Source organism: Apis florea, unplaced genomic scaffold (genome assembly GCF_048593485.1).
Source record: "Apis florea isolate Af1SG1 unplaced genomic scaffold, ASM4859348v1 contig_2274_pilon, whole genome shotgun sequence".
Lineage (NCBI taxonomy): Eukaryota > Metazoa > Arthropoda > Insecta > Hymenoptera > Apidae > Apis > Apis florea.
Window position 1 is genome coordinate 1,021,854 of NW_028256550.1, and position 18,915 is coordinate 1,040,768.

Genomic DNA, 18,915 nt, shown 5'->3' on the forward strand with positions numbered 1-18,915 from the left:
ATATGACGAAAAAATACAGAATAACATCTTTTCGTTTTATTTTTCGTTTTTGAAAAAAATTACATGGTAAAGTTAATAATATCGATTTTAGAGGTATTATTAAAAATAATTAGATTATCGTTATTACACGATATCTTGAAAATAAATGATTCTAATTGCAGACAGAATTTTTGACTCGTGACTGCGTTGGATCTTTTCAATTGTCAATTATTACAAGAATTTTTTGAAAAGTAGTTGAGTGAAGGTTGGAAATGGGTTTTCTTTATTCGTGAAAAAACTTTCAATATTATGCTATTAGATTCTACCTATATTCATGACAGAATGTATGTCAGTATGTAATCGTCAATTTTCAAATGCTCTTATTAATTTTATTAATTCGTGAGAAATCTTTAATTTTAGAATTTAAAATTGATATGGAGAAATGTTAAAACAAGAGGGAATAATGAAATAAAATAGAATGAAATTCATTACATTGATGCCTATCTATTTTGCTTCATTTAAAACGAATTTAAATTACTTATAATTCAATAAATAAGTCCCAACTGAAATTTTTGCATACAAATTTTCGTATTTATTTTGAACTTTAAAATCGACCCTTCAAAACTGATTCACGAATATATTAACATTCTCTACAAACATAATTAGACAACCAATATACATATAATGAATGAAAGTTATATATAAATAAAGTTATATATAAATTTCGATTCATTTAACTGCTTATTTTATATTTTTTCTCAAATTCTGCGAATCCAAAAAATTCAAAAAGTTTATTGCTACAATAAATGTTAAATATGGAAACTTGTTGCATATTTTTCGATCTTTTTTTCTGATCGTGACATATTTATATTATAAATATAATTGATAAATAAAGATCGAAGCTATCGCGAACACATATATAATTCAACAGAAATGTTTTTTGCGAATAATCAAAAAATTAAGATTGAGCGTCAATTTTGTATAAAAGAAAAATTTGTTCAAAATAATACTTTATAATAATTATATATTTACATTATAAATAATTGATAAATTAAACATATTCGCGAACATATATGTATGTATTCAATATAAAAAAGTTTTTTGTGAATAATTTAAAAATTAAAATTGTTGGTTATATGTAAAAGAAAAAGTTGTTCAAAATAATGCCTTTTGTAATATATACACATAATCATTAAAATCGATAAGAAAGAAGTTAATTGACAGGTTTATTGGAAATAATCTGATGCTATATTATAAAAATGAATATTTAGTCATGGAGCAAGAAAAATAAGGCTTTTTGATAAAAAAAATTATGTTAAACTACATATTTACTTATATATCTATATTTGGATCTTAGTATGAAACATTCGTTTCACAATTTAAAAAAAGAATATTTATTTTTAATACAGATATTTATTTATATTAAAATTATTTCCAATGATATTATATTTTCATGTCATTTTTATTCACGTATAAAATGTAATAACTATATCCTATTTATATTTATTTCATTTTATTTATTTTTATTTATTTTTGATCTTCAAAATAAATATTGTAAAATATAAATATCGTATATTTAAAAAATTCTAAGAAAAGAACATATGAAATAGAAAAATTTATAATATTTATAATATTTTTTAAAATACATCGATAAGGTTGTATTTTAAAAATTACTTTCTCTGCGATTTTGATGATTTTTAAATATATTATAAAAAAACGATATTTCAAATGACTTTTTATACATATCATTGATTGATCTTAGTTTTCGATATATATTATTTGCAATGAAAAATTATTACTACTACATAAAATTTTCCTTATAAATATACATTCACAATGTGCATCAGTCAACTTGTTAATTATCAATTATAATATATATATAATTATATATTTATTTAATTTAAATTTAAATTAATTAACTTGAAGGAAATATATATATAGATATATATACCACATTAGTATTTATCCTAAAGTTTGATCATTCCATAGAATGAAATCCACGAAATGCGAAAATAATATAACCATAAAATAACCTTTAGTAACATAAATTGTAATGATTAATGTTACAACCTGCTAATTGTATTATTATCAGATTTCGTAATATTAACGAAAGATAAATGACACTTATATGCATACATATAATAATACTGATAATCTTTTTTTAAAAATATTTCGAAAATTAAAATCATTCGCCATCTACAAAAAAATCGGAGAGGAGATAATTTTCTGCAATTTTATTTCGCTTCTAATCGTTTATATAATATTATTTTTATTCGATTAAAAATTTTTTATTTGTACAATATCTAATTGATTCTTTTCAAAATGAAATTTCAATGTATGTACTGTTCATGTATGTATACATACGCATCTACTATCTCATCGCTTTCATCAAATATTTAGTGGCATACTAGGATATCAGGTCACTGATGACATAACACATCCTTTTGTAAAGTGTTCTGACGTTTCACCAGCATTATAGCTATATTAGTAGTTTCATGACACGCTGATGTGTTATCAAAGGTTTGACGATGCACTGACAACAGTATCTCTTCCAAAACGGCACATTCAGAAGCTTCGCCCGGTACCAACTGTTCTCATGCAAATAACCCTATTTCAATGTATGCTGCTTGTAATTATTCCGCTTGCATTAATGTATAATTCACTGCCTCTTTGTTTTCAAATTAATTACAAACAAGAAACATCAGATTAAATAAAGGTGTCTATTTAAATTCTGAAACTGAAATATTATTGAATTGCTGAACAATGAATAAAGCAACAGAAATTTAATATTTAAAAGTAATACGCTGAAGATGAATGTGGAATATCAATGGAAAGTTTATTAATAAAATCCAATAATATCCGAGATATCAAAATGCAAATCTTTTTATAAATTATGACCATTTTTGTTGCAAGATTAACCTGAACGAAAATATATTTTTAAATTAAGATTATGATATAATAAAGTTACTTATATATTTTACAACAATACAAACTATCTACTTGATAAGCAAAAATGGTAATTATTTGAAATTATAATCGAATTCTTCGAATCTGTGAAATAAATATGTATAAAGAATATTGCTGTCATTGTAACTTTGTTCAATTGTCTAAATTGTTGTTATGAATACGATAAATTTATATAAATGGATAGAATATAATAGATTGTAGATGAAATATCCTATAGCAGAATTGGGCATTAATTTATTGGAGAAATAACTAATTAAAATTTCGAATAAAATTAAAATAAGTATTTAAGTAATAATTTTATTTAAAATGCTTAAATAACATTTACTTATAGCTATAGTGTTAATTGATTCACTTTTCATATAATCATCTCGGCCTATTGACGCTACAGTTATTTGCAACTACTCGATATTTTGAATAATAAATTAATTGAAGTAATTTTATTCTTAACCATTAAAAATTTCTGATACTGTGAAGAGGATATTGGTATTACGTCATCGGTTAATCGACAGTTGAGCGACATCTCTCACAGCTATAACAATTCTATCACATTGATTAATACAACGAAGATCTATTAACAATATTTGTACAGGAAAAATTCAAATGTATCGTGAAAGTGAAAGTTTTTTCATTAATATCTCAGAAACTAATGAATATTCGAAACTAAAAAAAAGAGAAAGAAAAATTTATATTCTCTGGATATCTCTATTCTTTTCCCCTCGCCCCCTCTTCGATCCATTTTGATAGTTGGATCATACCACTATGTTCCGATGCAGGGAACATTTCGAAAGCGATTAGGTTAACAGTTATAAGATAACCTAACATATAATGACCTACTTTGAATTCGCTAATGGCCACTGTAATACAGAAACTTTGAAGCATATTCAAGCCAAGCTTTAGCGATAACAATCCCCCTACAACGCGATCAATATTCCATCCAATCAGTATTTTATCATTTTCTTTCTATAGAAAATCTTCACACAACAATCTTCAACAACAAAAGCACACTCTACAACATATTTTACCTTTCACTCTTTCTCCACCTCCAAGCTCCATCCATTTAACTCTCATTCGCATTTTTATCTTCCCTTTGCACGTCTATTCGCAAAATATCTCGTGCTTAATTTATCCCTCACTCGTTTTGCATCCCTCACGCACTTTGTCTTTTTCAACGAATCGTCGATTCCATCTAATCACAGAGTCTACATCTAAATCGGCGAAATTCCAAGCACAAAGGTACCAATCATTTTCCACCTCCTTACATCTCTCCATGCCAGCCAATCTTCCATACGAGGCGCACGCACAACGCTCCTCTTGGCACACGATTCGAATCAAAAGATCAGAGAAAACCGACTCGTCCTTCCGCCGAGATTTCCCTTAACATTCCGCTATCTCTTCGACTTCAATGGAATCGAAAAACACGATCTTCGATCGTCCCTTCGATCTTTCCGCGTCCCGCTTCGGGAAATTTTTCTGATGCGACTCTTCTCTCTTGGTTTCAAGCTTCCCCCTCGATGACAATAACGAACGTTTTCGTGGCTTGAAATCGATGGTGATGGAAAAACGAGAAATCGAGGAGAAACGTTTTGGACATTAAGAGAGAGAGAGAGAGAGAAAGAAAGAGGATGATGCGAGAGAGAAGAAAATAAATCGAACGAGGAAGTGGCTGTGCTCGTAGAGGGGCAACGAGAGAACGTGAATGAGAAGGGACAGTGGCATGAGGAAAGGGCAGGAGGCAATGGGGACGCGAATGGAAGATAAATTGTCAGATGAAAGCGGCCGGGAAAGGAAGCAATAGAAATTGAAGGGAGAGGAAGAGACGAATGGATCCGAAAGAGATTTAAAAGTGTAAAGCGAAGAGATGGACAGAGGGGTGGAATTTATCTCCTTGGAGGGAAGAGAGAGGATAAAGAAACAAATAGGAGAATTGAAGTTGGGTAGAAATCGAGAGGAGAGAGGAGGGAGAAGATTGAACGAGAGAGAAGATAAACGTTACGAAGCATTATATGGGATAATTTATCGAATTTATATAGAATAAGATTTTGTAATCCTCCTCTCTGTAATTTACCTCTATGATAAAAGAATTAATGATATAATGTAACCATATTAAAATAAATAAGCATTGAAAATTTTCTCGATGTAATTTTCTGTGAAAATAATTTAAATTAAAACAAATTGTTCGATCTCTTTAAGATTGACAATTTGTAATTATGTAATTATATGTAAAGAGATAAGATAGGAAGAAAGGATAAAGTGAAAAAATATAGAAGAGGAAAATTTTATTTTATTTTATTTTTTTTTTTCAACAAAAAACCTCGAGTCTTTATTTAATGAAATTTTACTTCGTTTATAACTTCGTAGAATGACGGATCCGTTGAATTGCAGAAATTTTTCACGAGTCGCGAGTCCAATGAAGTAATTTTAAAATACATTTCGTGTCGCCATCTTTCACAATAAATTCAATTTGTCGACAAGATGTACCTCCGCGATCATTTCGTTATCCGTTTCTGAATCCAAATAATTTTCATCCGTTATAGGAGCATGTACCACATCATTCGATTTATTTTATAAATTATCTATTTATCAAAATAAAAATCCTTTAAAAAAAAATATAATATTCAACGATTTTTATATCTATCTAAAATTAAAATATTTACCATATCATTAAAGGAAAATATGATTTTCTGCCAATAAGTTAGCCTCATGATGTTTATATTTATAACAAAAATATTTAATAATAAATGATGTGATTCATCATTATTAATTGATTAAACAAAGAATTTACAAGTAAATGGAACATTGTCCAATTATGTTATTTTCACTTCTTAGTTTGAACACATTTTTAACAAAAATTTAGAACAATTTAAATAATTTTTTAAAGAGTCACGTATAAACAAGAAACCAAATTGTTATTTTTTCCTTAATTAATTAATTTCAATTAAATACTACCACTATCGTTAATTTATATATCTTCTTTATTATTTTAACATTAATCGAAAAATTGTATTGTTGTAATAACGAAATAGGAAAAAAAATAAGGAGACCTCCAACACAAGAACGAATTAATCAAATGGAGGATTGAACGGCAGCGAGTCAAGCGTAGACTTTGCCGCTACAGAGCCGGAAGGTAATTTAATTGAAATCAAGCGCCTACAGCGATTTCCCTAAAATGCCTGTCAATTGATATCTGCCCATCGTGATCGAACTTTGGCAAATAGGGATGAACGTGGCACTCGAGCCAGTTCGACTCACGCGAACATCATTGAAAGAAGCAAAAAGAATCTCTTTTTTGATCGTCCAACTGTCACCGTCAGAGCCTCGTTTCTACGGTTTTCTCGTCCCAATGGTGTACTCCTCTACTATATATATATATATATACAATTCTATTTGTCCTAATTCCTCTTCGTCGTTTAAGTATCAAAAGACTGCGACGATTTCTCGAGCAATTAATATTGTCTATCAGCATTGATTTTTAGCACGGAACGAAATGAGAGAAAGCTGGTCGAGCAATCGAATTTGATTTGTCGCGGCCCGTTAAATATTTAGACCTCTCCTTGAAATTGGTTATAACCTTTTATAAAACAAGATCACCTTATTCCCCTTCTGTTTCATTTCGTTTTGTACTCTTTGGAATTGAAGACTCTTTATTTGACCGTGGATTGGATTTCTTCTCTTTACAAACGATCCATCGATTGGACGAACGAACAATTCGAGGAATAAAAGAGAAATATGGTGACTCGTACGTGTCGAGTTTTTTATTGAATACGGCCGTGTTATCGCGTTCCTGGAATTTTCTCTGGAAGAGGCTTTTAATTGGACTTTAATTGCTTGTTCGTTTCGTAGCCATGTTCTCTTTTTTCTTTTTTTTTTTTTCGCCATCTCTTGGATCAACTAAAATGGTAACGACCATAGTTGGTTTGTCAATTTACTTATATTTACTAATGTTGACGATGGTTGTGCAGAATTATAACGAAATGATGATAAAATTAATGATATTTTAGATTCTTCAGTTTTGTTTAAATTCAGTTACGTTATAAAATCAATGTTACATCGCAAAAATTTGAGAAGAGTTATAAAAAAAATTTTATCAATAATGAAGAATACAATTATGAAGGTACAATGATTGAGAAAAGTAAATATTTTATTTTTCTGTGATTAGAAATATGAAAGAACGTTATAATATATTCATCGTCTAAAATATAGAAATATGGAATGATTAATTTATATAAGGCTCAATTATATCCTATGATTTTTAGATGTAACATTTCTTCATTAACGGCATTCACTGAAATTCAATTTAAAACTTTGATGCACTATTCGATTCAATTATCCACTCCTTTTATTGTCTGATCTATAACCGACTCCTATCACTGACACATTTTCTTTCACAATTTTCTTATTATAATTTAAAGATGATTTCATTGTAACATTTCGTAATACATATATATATATACTTTTAAAAATGTAACTTTTAAAAATGTAAAATATATATTATAATAAATTTATAATTTATAAAAATATAAATTATAAAACATTGAAAACATAAATTTACAATTATTAAAAATCATTATATATTATTATAAATTCTATTTAATTAATTAGTATAGGATTTTTTCAACTTTTAATTGAAATACATTATTATAAATAATTATTTTTCACAATGAACTCATAGATTTTAAAAGTAATAAAAGTAATAAATATTTTACTTTACTGTTTTTAAAATTTTTTAATTATTAACATAATTAATATTTTATTGATATATAAATTAATTAATATCGATCAAGTAGATATATAAATATGTATAATGAGATGTATACAAAAAATAAGTTTGTTTTTCTTTTTGATGATGATTTTTAATATTTAACGCAATCGATGAATTATGATACTTCGGAAATTTTTGAATCAATTTTGAACAATTTAAGAATGAATTAAAATTTTTCTATTAATTTAATAATTATTAGGAAACATTCAATAGAATCAATTATTAATTCTCGTATTTCTATTAAATTTTGTATTCTAAAGAATAGCATTACTAGAGTGAATCAAAACAATAAAGGAAATTTTAAGTCTATTTTATTTAAGATCAATACGTAAAATTATTCAATGGATAGAGGATCGATCAAGAACATTAATATACAAAGTAAATTTTAACATCATTTCAATTTCATTTTCTGTTAAATGAACAAATGCAAATTATACTTCATTCTTGCATTTTGAAATTAAATTTTAAATTAGGACAATTTGGTAAAAAGATTTATGTAAAAATCAAATTTGTATAAAGAAATTATAAAGCTTCAATAAACGTGAACTATGTATTTCATTCATTGAAATGAAATAATCTTTTTTTTTTTTATTTTATTAATTTAATAATTCTAATTATGAAATAATATATAATAATATTTGTTCTTTTAATGTAGATTTATGAAATCAAAATCTTTGTTATATTGTTGAACATTAATTATTAATTTTTTTTCATTGTAAAAGAAATATGACTCTATTTTATAAAAACGAAACTGTATTAACATAAAAATATAAATTATTATTCAATCTGTAAAAATAGTCACAAAAAAGGAAATTACAGATATTATGAAAAAAATAAAAATTGATATTTTGCTATTAAAGATATAAATTATTATTTATATTATTATAAGAGTGTCTGTAATAAATCTTAAAAGATTTTAATTTCTTCCAAAATTTCTATTATATTGATTTTTTTATATTCCTTTTATGCAAAAGAAATATATTATCTTTTAATAAAAAAATTTTAATGATTATAGAATGAAATAAAAAAAAACACATCTGTTAGAATTCTCATTAAGATCAATAAAAAAAAATGATTAATCATTAATAATAACAATCCACAATCTTGATACGTATTAATTTTCCAACTCAACGTTTTCCTCATGTTTCTCTTTACCTTCGAATTTTTCCATTAAAATCGAACAAAATAAACTTTCGAATTTACAGAAACAATGCAATGCTAACAATAAATCGCGAAACTTGAACTTGTAGAAAAAGAACAGTTCGTAAAATCGTCAATTTCTTCCTTACAACCTTAACAGATGGCGTCCGGATCAATCTGACAATTTCCGTCATTACCGTTAATTCTGCCAATTTCTAATTCGTCGAGGAAATCCGCGCAACGAAAATGATAAAATACTTAAACTTAAGCCATGTGCCAGTCGACCTCTGAAACCTCGTCCTCCAGAGAACTTATATTGTAATCTAGAATACCCATTCCATCCTGTAGAGAACCGCTCCTCTGACATCGTTCCTCCTAAATTCACCCCTTTTACTTCCCTTTGGGCAGAAACAAGCCACGTGTAGCAAAGCGCCAACGTTTCAGGGGCTCCGCCACGCTGCTACGTTCGTCTCTCGTTTCGTCTCCACTTTGACTCTTTCTTCGCAGTCGATGAAACCTAACGGGCAGACAAATTTCAGCTTTCTCTCTTTCTCTCTCTCTCTCTTTCTCTCTCTCTCTTGGTGGAAAAAGCACGATCGTATCAAGCGGCAACGAAGAGAGCGCTTAATTCCAAGAAGAACAATAGCGACTTTGCGCCAGGCCCCGGATTTACGGACACTGATGCTATTTTCCGGTTTCCTCCGCTCTTCTTCCGGGGAAATTGAAAGGCTAACGGATCACGAAGATATTGTGACGAATAGAGTTGTCGGAATAAACGGCTAGAAATTCTTTTCGTTATATCGTCCGGTATCTCGACCAATGTATTCTTCAGTTTCTCTTCCTAGGATGATTCTAAATTCTTCTGTTGCAATCAATTCATCGTCTCTTTTCAGTGTTCAGTGATATATCGTTATTTTCTCTAATTTGTTCTTTTTTTATTGTTAATTTAGGAAATAAATTAGGAAAATTTGATACGAACAACGAACAAATTTCTAGTATTAGGGATAATAAGTAGGGAAAAAAAGAATATGGGATAGAAAATACGAGACATCAAGATTTTGATCTGGATACAATATTGAGTGTTTTGACAATGATTATGCTTCAAATATTGGGATAATTAAAATGTTTATTCTTGGTAATTATCTTTTTTTTTTATTTCATAAATGCTTCTACGCTTCGAAAATTCTATGCAATTCTATTAACAATAAAATTTATTTTAGTTTATTTTGTGATTTTTTAAAGAAACAAAAAGGATATTAATATAATCGAAATTTCAATATTAATAAAAATTGGAAATTCGTGTTATTAATTATAATATAATAGAAAAAAGTGAAAATATGAAATAAGCTTGATTGAGATAGTAATGTAATTAAAATTTTCCAAAGAATTATAAAAATGAATTGTTTATTATGTTATATCATTTAATTGTGAATAATTGTTTCATCAAATTTATCTATTTTATAGTATTTATTATACTTGTATATTAATAATAATTTATAATAATACTTTAACAAAATTTCATGACTTATTTTTCTCAAAACAATTTCATATGCGAATTTGTATTAATTAAATTTCATCTTTATTATATATTAGAAAAAATCATTTAAAATCATTTAAAAAAAAAAAATAAAAAATTCTTCATAATATTTCATAATATTTATATACAGAATATATTTCATATGAAACTCCTCAAACTTTTTTGTTTTTTTTATTTATTATACTGAAAAAATAAAATTAAAAAGAAATGAGAATATCTTATGTTCTCCTCTATTTAAGATTATTGTGAATTATTATTGTAATTTTTGAAATAACAAAATATATGTATTATCAAAGATTTTGAATAAATGCAGCCGGATATGTTCTGAAATTTTTCTTTTTGTAAATTAAATATAATAAAATAATGGATAGAAAAGAAAGAAACGTATGACGTATAAAAATATATTCAAAAAATGGTTGTTAATATAATAAATTTTACAAGAAGGAAGAAGAAAGAGGGTAAAATGCGGAAATAACGAATAAAGAGAAATCGAAGATTTTCTTTTATTGCCAAGATTTTACGATGAACCTTTTGCCATGAATAATCCAAATTTTTCTTCCTCGATGCATTTTTAGGGCTTTGTTGTTTAATTGAAAAGGAAAAGCAAACTCTACATTATATGGAGCTTTTGAATTTTTTCTGATATTGCTAGATGCGTTATTCAGCGTCTTACATTCCAATTTTCATCTTTTATAATAGAAGAATTTCTGGGACAGAAATAAATCTGTTATATTGATATTGATGATCGAATATGCAGATCAATTTCCCTAATTGCATACTAATCTAACATTAAAGTCAATAAAAAAATCTCGAGCGTATACAAAGCAATTTGGAAAAATCGCTGATCACTGATGATGAATCCTTCAATTAATCTTCAAATCTTTTCCTCATAATAATGATGTTCCATCATGTAGAAACAGCATTGGCCAAATTTTTTGTAACAACGAAATAATCATGGAAAACCGTTATCGATCTAATTTTTCCCAATGAAGACATCCAAATTTGCAAGCATTGTCGAATAACAGCTGAATCTGTTCGTTGCTCGAGGTCAGACCAGTTTCACAGTCTCCTCGTCACAGATGTAACAATTAAATGTTTATCCACGCAGATGACGGATCATGTTGTTATCGCTTGAGACCTCGAATCAACATTCAATGTTGATACTCCGTTTACGCTTTATCTACAAAACTGGACATTACATGATTTACAAGTGCACGATTTCGATCGCTTGACATGGTTTCAGCATTAATCGCATATTTGAAGACTCATGCTTGAAAACATTGATCTGACAGATGTACTTCCGTTCATAATTGTAGCATTTAGGATGTAGATTGTATTCTCGATGCCGTTACAATCCAGATTAATCATCGCTTCGATCATATTCATTGCATATAGATACATTTATGTCGAATTTTTTGTAGTATCTGATCATCTGAATTGAACTTTGCCTTTTATTATATGAACTTTAAGTATAATATATTTAAATCGTGAATATAAACGCTTAAGTGGATGTTTTCTATAAATTCGACACGAAGAAAAGAAAAGAAATGAGTGTAAGAAAGATACCAATATTCGGTAAACGCAGATTCAAAAAAGTGTTAAATGTTTAGATCAGAAATGATTTATATATTATTTTTGCATTATATAATTATCATATTAATAGATCATAGCTTTTCATGAATTCGAAATCTTTTTATATGAGCTTTTTATATAAAGCTTCTATTATATAAACATGTATATATACATAAGTGATGGAGATGGATTATTTTATAATCCGATTGTATAAACCAATTTTTCTTTTGATAAGTTTATATAAACTTCTTTTATTTAAAATTTAAATAATGTATATAATGCATATCTTCATACATTAAAAATTCAAAAAAAAAAAAAAGAATTCGAATTATTTCGTGCAATTTTAAAAAATTTTATTTCTAAAAAGTATTTCAATATTAAAAACCATTTTGGGAACCATAGAAATGATATCAATTAATCTCTTAAGATCGACAATACGTTGCGTACATGCATTAATAATTGTACGATTATTTATAATCAACTGCAACAATCAGACTTTAATTAGGCAGACAATTATAATTTTTTATAATTTCTTATAATCTTTTTCTCACGTTTTCTGGACGAGTAACTTCGCAATCTTCGTGAACGATTTTACGATTATTACTCTGCGAAATCACTCACATGTGAACGATTCAAGAACAGATTTTTAGACGATCTTTATATTTATCTATTTATACTTATGCATTATTCGATCGATTCGATGATCGAAATCTTTTCGATCGAATCAATATGCGCTTCTTGCACGAGCATTCACGTGATAAATTTCATAAACGATTTGATCACGTGTATATAATACGTGTATTTAATTAAAAATTCGATTTTCTAATACAACCACTATCTCTTCAACGAGTCGAATCACGAAAAACAGATACAAGAGCATAGTTGTGATGCAGAAAATTTTTGTTCTTTTTATATATTTTAAGAAAAAAATAGATAAAGAAAAATAAAAAGATAGAAAAAGAAGTAAAAATGTGAAAAATTGAACTCGTTACATTCTGATCGCCAAATGTGTAATTTTGACAACAATTGTTAAATACAAACTTTGAAGAAGAATTAATAAAAACAATATTTTAAAAGAGCCTGGAAAAAAGAAAGTTAGATGAAAACGCATTTTCTATTTTTCGCAAAGAATATTGATAAATAAGAAATACTTTTCATAACATATCAATTTATATTGTAAATGATATATAATAAATATAACTCATTATATTAAATATAAAATTGAATATAAATATATAACAATGAAACCAATATAACATAAATATAATACAATAAATATGGATACAGATAAATAAAATCAATCAATAGCATTGCCTCTTTCATGCGCACTAACACGTGAGTATTTTGTTTACAATTGACTCGATTTGATCAATGCATTATAGCTTTTGTAACGTCATAAAATCATTTTTTTTCTTTTTCTTTTAAATATCTCTTGCATTTGAAATTTGGAATATCTTTATTTCATTTACATTTTTGCAAAGAAAAAAAAACGGGAATAATCAAATGTAGAAATGAGTAAAAATAATTTTGAAAAATCAAAGATTCTCTTTTATTGCTAACATTTTGTTACTTTTTCAAGAATGCTCTTTTTCTTCATATACATTTTTGAAATTCTTTTGTTTGAATGGAGAGAGTATCACTATGAACTGTTGATACCATAAAGCTTTTGAATTTTGGCCGATACTATCAAATGCGGATTGTTCGAATTTTTACATTTTATTGAAAAAAAATTCTTTTTATTCGTAAAACAGTTACGAAGACTAAATATTTTAGCAACGAGATATTCTGAACTTGAAAAATAAAAATTCCAAAGATATCATTTACATTTTCATTACAACTCGATAAACTCTCTTTTTTTTTTTCTTCAAACGTTCCATGTAACAAGTATTGTTGTTACATAGAATCCCAGAATCACGTAATAAATCCCATTCGTAAACTTGAAATCACTGAAACTCGAATGATCAAAAAAAGTTATAGCTTCCAACGAATCAAAGTTTATGTCAATTCTTATCCCAAACGGAGTATTGTTGTTTCTGAACTGTTATCGACTCCCTCGGTAAAACCGAGTTCATTGAACTATTGTAATAACGAAGAAAACTCCAGAGTATTGTTATTTATTTTGCCAACCTACCGTCGAGAAATTTTTATTATCTCCAACAAATAACGATTATTTTATCTTCGCCAACGGGATAGTCGTATTTCGTAGATTCGTCGCGACTTTTTCTCCAGAGGGATTAGAAGGAAAATTTAACGCGAGAGCCTGCTATTTCATCCGTTTATCTTAGTTTTCCACTTACTGACCTCTTAATTGAAATTGTAACTTTATCTCGCGTTCATTCTCGACGATACACCTAGCGCCCTCTCCTTCGTCGTCCGCCATTGTAACAGAGTCGAGCGTAAATATTCATGTCCTCATAACCAAACGCGAATGCAATAAATCGTAATGTTTCCAATTAGAATGGAATGTTCCAATTATTTCGTAATGTTACAAACAAATGGTTCACAATTTAAAGTGAACGTGACTTATAATGTATCATGTTTCTTGTTCAAGAAAAAATTCTAATAACAGATATGGTAAGTAAAATAAAATAAAATAAAAGATTAACAACCGCCAATACATTTAATATGGAACAATGCTGTTTTTAAAAAATTTTTCTCCGAATAAAATAAATTAAAATCCGATAATCTGTTGATACAAAATTTGGAAGAATACGAGGAATACAGACTCCAAATATCACTTATTTATTTATAATAATGTTAAAGTCGAAAGTGTGAACGACTTTGGATATTGCACAAATATGGTGCCTAAACTGATGCTAGTTCTCGAAGGGCCACTTACTATCGTAAGAACTGTATAATCGTTTATATTATGAGCTATGAGTGAACGAATAATGGTTCTTTAATTCTTTGCGGCTAACTGTAATGATTCTAACTGTTTTTTTTATGTAAATTGTATCGTCGTTGAATTCTATTTGTCTGATCTTCTATTTTTATTCCAACTCAACTACAAGATAGTCGCGAGCCTTGGATTTTCTTCCAATCCTTGCTTTTCGTGAAAATGAACACTGAAAGGGGGCGCTCGCTTCCACGGTGGTTCATCATGTGCAAGTGTGGCTTATAAAGTGGCCGTGGCATCTTTGTTTAAATTAATCCTTTGCGCTCCAACGACTCTCAGTCACCACTCAATGTAATGCGATAACTCCAGAGGTGACTCTGCGGCATCACTTGGATTGATGCAGCAATTCGAACGACAATATTTCTTTGTGTTTGATTTTTTTAAAAATATGAATAGACTCCTAAGCTCTTTAAGTATAATCTTATAAAGCGTAGAATAATATACTATTAAATGGTTAGATTTTTATCTGAAATAAGATCGTGATCGAACTATTTTCGGCGTTAATCCGAGTTTGACATTCGTGGCGATAGAAATATTATTTTCAAAGTTTCTGAGTTTTGTAAGAGTGGAACTGTAATGAAATTAGTTTAAATAGAGACGAGTTTGATTTTTCGTTATTAAATAACGAAATGATTTCTATTCATTAAGAAATTGACGATAGATAGAAAGAAAATAGTGATAAAAATTGAGATGTAGTAAGAGAAGGTGAAAAATAAGAATAATAGAAACAGTGAATGTGAGAATAAGTTATTAGGATATTAGTTCAAGATGAATTTTTCGTTATTAAATACTTATTTATATTAATTTTAAAATCTATTTGTCAATTTTAACTCCTTATAAATGTAATAAATTAATTAATTAAAAAATAAATAAATAAAAATATTTAAAAAATGCATAAAAAATAAAAAGGAAATAAATTTAAATATCAATGTAATACCAAATTAGTATAATTTTCATTTTTAATAATGTTCATATGATACGACATTACTGTACATTAAAAAAAGAAGAAAAATAACTTTATGATTCTCATACTTACAATAAAATAACAAAAGAACAGTAATATTACAATAAAATATTTAAAACAAATATAAATATTGTCATTATTGTATTATAAATATTAAAAAGATTGTAAAACAACAAAATGTTAAATAACACTGTTATTTCTCTGATACTTTTTCAATTTGCTATATGATACGAATTTTATAATTGAATACAAATTAACTCACCTATCAAATATATGTTATTGAAGCAGGATAAAATACGCATTAACGCATATAATTTAACTGTATCTCAAAATTGGAAGCTAGAAGAAATGTTATTTATTTAAAATTATAATTTATTAGGAATTGTTACAATATTTCACATATAATTTCCATCATTAACTTCATACATCCGATCAACCGATATATGTTGTCTGTTGATTTTCGTATTCGTTATATCAGTTCTACGGATTTCATGTAACATGGGTGTTGGTTTGTGGCTTCATCGTTTCTCTGCGACCGATTCCAAAGCGTCGATCACCGCTGATCGAATCGAATGTATTTTTGCGGCTTCATCGCTGCGTTTGCCGGCTCATTCGCGCTCGCTATCCTAGCCATCATCGATTTTCCCCCTCCATTTTCAATTTGCCCTCTACACTTTACAACGAACTTCACCTCGCATCGAAACCGCAGGCCAACTTCATGTCGCGTCAACGTTTGCGGGACGATATTGATGAATCGACATAGCTAAGAAATACTTGATGAGATGAGAATTGTGAGAAAGAAAAATTTGTAGGCATATAAAATGTGTTACGATAGTATTGGAATATTTATAATAAAAAATTTTTATGTGAAATTTTTTAAAATATAATTAGTAATATGACGATATTATGCTTAGGATTATAGAGTTTGATAAATTTAAAAATATTATTGAAATAATTATTAAAATACATTAAAATGTATAAAAATTAATATTTATAGGGAGATAAAAAAATATTTTTAAAAATGATAAAGATATTTAAATTGAATTAGCATTTTATTTATGTTTACATCTACGATTGTTATGTAAATGACAGATGAGGAGAAGAAGGTTGCTTATAGAATAGCTTGATAATAAGATTGATCACTGGAAATTGGAAAATTCAAATTTTGATTTTCTGGCATTCGATCAAGAGATCATTTTCTCTTATAAAGAAAATTTATAAATAAATGCAGAATATTAATCTTTTCAAGGTTATTTACCATATTTTATTTCAATTATATATTATATTTAATGTTAATTATAAAGCTAATTATTCATAATTTCAATCACACTTGAAAATATAGAATTTAATTTTTCTATTTTTGAAAAATATATCAAGATTGTGCATATAAGATGTACATATAATTTTTAATGTATGTAAAATATAAAATTATGTAAAGTAGTATTAAATTGTTTTGAATTCATAAAATATATTTTCAAAAATATAATAATAAAAATGTGATACATAAAAAATATAATAATAAAAAAAATGAAAAAATACGTGAAAGATTATTTAAATCATGAATTAATTGTTCTATATTTCCTCATCTATAATAGGCGTTTGATTTTCTCAAAAAATTTATATTTCTATAAAATCTATATTTCATCGTAAAAAAGAATGCAATTAAGTAACAAATTAAGTTTGGAAATTTATATTCTTTTGATTTGACTAAAAATTAAAATATTATCACAGTATTAATAAATTTATCATATAATTAAAATACCGTCAAAATAAAATAAATAATCTTATAAATAATCTTCATAATATATTTTTATCTAATAAATTCAATAATTAGATATTTACTTACTATGATAATATTCACTAATAATATTCACTATAATACATTAAACTTGCTATATTATAATACCATTACTGTTAATACTCATTATAATAAATTACACTTACAAATTACAAATATTATTCATATTCATTACGTAAATATATTATATTTACACTCATTACAGGTATTTTGAAAAGTTATGTTAAATCGATTCTTAGATTTGAAAGATTAAAAACTATAAATTCTTAAATTAATCATTAAAATTTATTTTTTAAAAATGAATTTTTTTAATATTTTTAATTTGATATAGTATTACAATTTATCATAGAAAAAAAGAAAGTCAGCATTTAATCAATACGAATACTTTTTGTGGAAACCAGAATTCTAACCATCTGTTCAAATTTCATCACGTTGCACAATGGTTCGAATATTAAGTGTTAACTGGATAAAATTATTTTTATCCAGTTTTAAGCTTATATGGAGATTTAGTTTTTAAAAAACAATACTGTTTTTTATTGTTACTTTTATTTTGTTAAAAATATATATAACATATGACTAAATATATATATAAAAAAATTGCAAATTTAACTGATACAAAATAAAAAAGGAAATACATAATAATCAATATATAAAAAATATACAAATATACAAAAAAAATAAAAGATATAATATAACTTAAAATAAAAAAAATCAATAAATACTTATACATAATACAAAATAAAAAGAATAAAATAAAATTACAGTTTTTTAACTATTGAAAATATACACAGAATTAAAAATGTGCTAGTTTTATTCATTATTTGAATTTGAATTTGATGATTTTTCATTATCTTTATTAATGTTAATTTCTTCTTCTTTGTCTATATTTTTTTCTAATAAATTTTTGATTTCTTGATTTGACGACCTTAATTTTTTTTCGATATTTCTTGTCAAAAACTGTTTATTATTGGATTTTACTAGTAATGTTATTAACAGATCAAAATTTTATCTTGTCATTTTACGAATATGTTTTCCTCTGAATCTACGAAAATCTTTGTGTCTTGTTTCTTGCGCTTCCTTCAACATTTGATCAATTGGAAGTATAAAAAAATTGAACAATATTTTCTGCATGATGATATAATTTGTGCAAACTTATTGGCATATTATATCATGGATTTAATATATGGATTTAAATATAAATTTTTTTATGCAATGTGAAATTTTCTGTATTATAATATTGTGCCAAAACGATAAAATTTGCAATAAAATTCTTAAATTTTTTATCAATGTTATATCAATTCCC

General features: G+C 26.6%; 1 protein-coding gene across 5 annotated transcripts in view; it reads right to left on the bottom strand.

Moving 5' to 3' along the window:
• Nucleotides 1-18,915, bottom strand: part of LOC100869913 (uncharacterized) — a 255,212-nt gene that overhangs the window by 96,426 nt on the left and 139,871 nt on the right. The gene's annotated exons all lie outside the window — the stretch shown is intronic.